Below are 656 nucleotides of genomic sequence, written 5' to 3'. Positions count from 1 at the left end.
CGGGGGCCGTCCCGGAGGCGCGGCCGCCCCACCCAGGATCCCAGCCCCGGGGGCTGGAGGGAAGAGTCTGGGCTGCGGGGTGGGAGAGGAACTCCCCAGGCTGGCAGCGAGGGGCAAGTTGCTGGGGCCGGAGTGGGTGGGAGACTGGCTCCCGGCCCGGCGCGGCTGCCCGGCGGGGGAGGGGGCGGGGCAGGCCCAGAGGTCGCCCGAAGCCGGGCGCCCTGAATTCAGGAGACCCTCCCTGCGAGACCTGAGCAGCTCGGAAGGCCCGCGGGGATGGGGACATCTCCCTGTCCCCCCGGGATGCAGCCCACCCGAGTCTGCACGGAGCCCCGCCGCCAAGTTCCCGCGCCATTGCCTTGCTTTCTCCTTTTTTGTTTCTTGCTTTTCAGTCCCTTTCTTTGCTCTTCTCCTTGCTTTTCTTTCATGTCTTCCCCCTACTCCTCTCTTCTTTTGTTCTTTTTCTAATGATTATCAGGGTGAAGGGTGAGCCGTCTGTCCTCAGCGCGCACCCAGCCACCCCATACCATCACCACATCTCCTGGTCCCTGCTGGGAGAGAGGGGGTGAGAGTCCCTCAGAGCGCCCTTCTCCAATCAAGGATGAAGACCAGCCTTAAGAGGAACCTGCGGAAGCCGCCCTATTCCTATGGCCAGC

This window comes from Bison bison, unplaced genomic scaffold (assembly GCF_000754665.1).
Source record: "Bison bison bison isolate TAMUID 2011002044 unplaced genomic scaffold, Bison_UMD1.0 scf7180017864303, whole genome shotgun sequence".
NCBI classification, from domain to species: Eukaryota; Metazoa; Chordata; class Mammalia; order Artiodactyla; family Bovidae; genus Bison; species Bison bison.
This window is presented reverse-complemented; position numbering follows the sequence as displayed.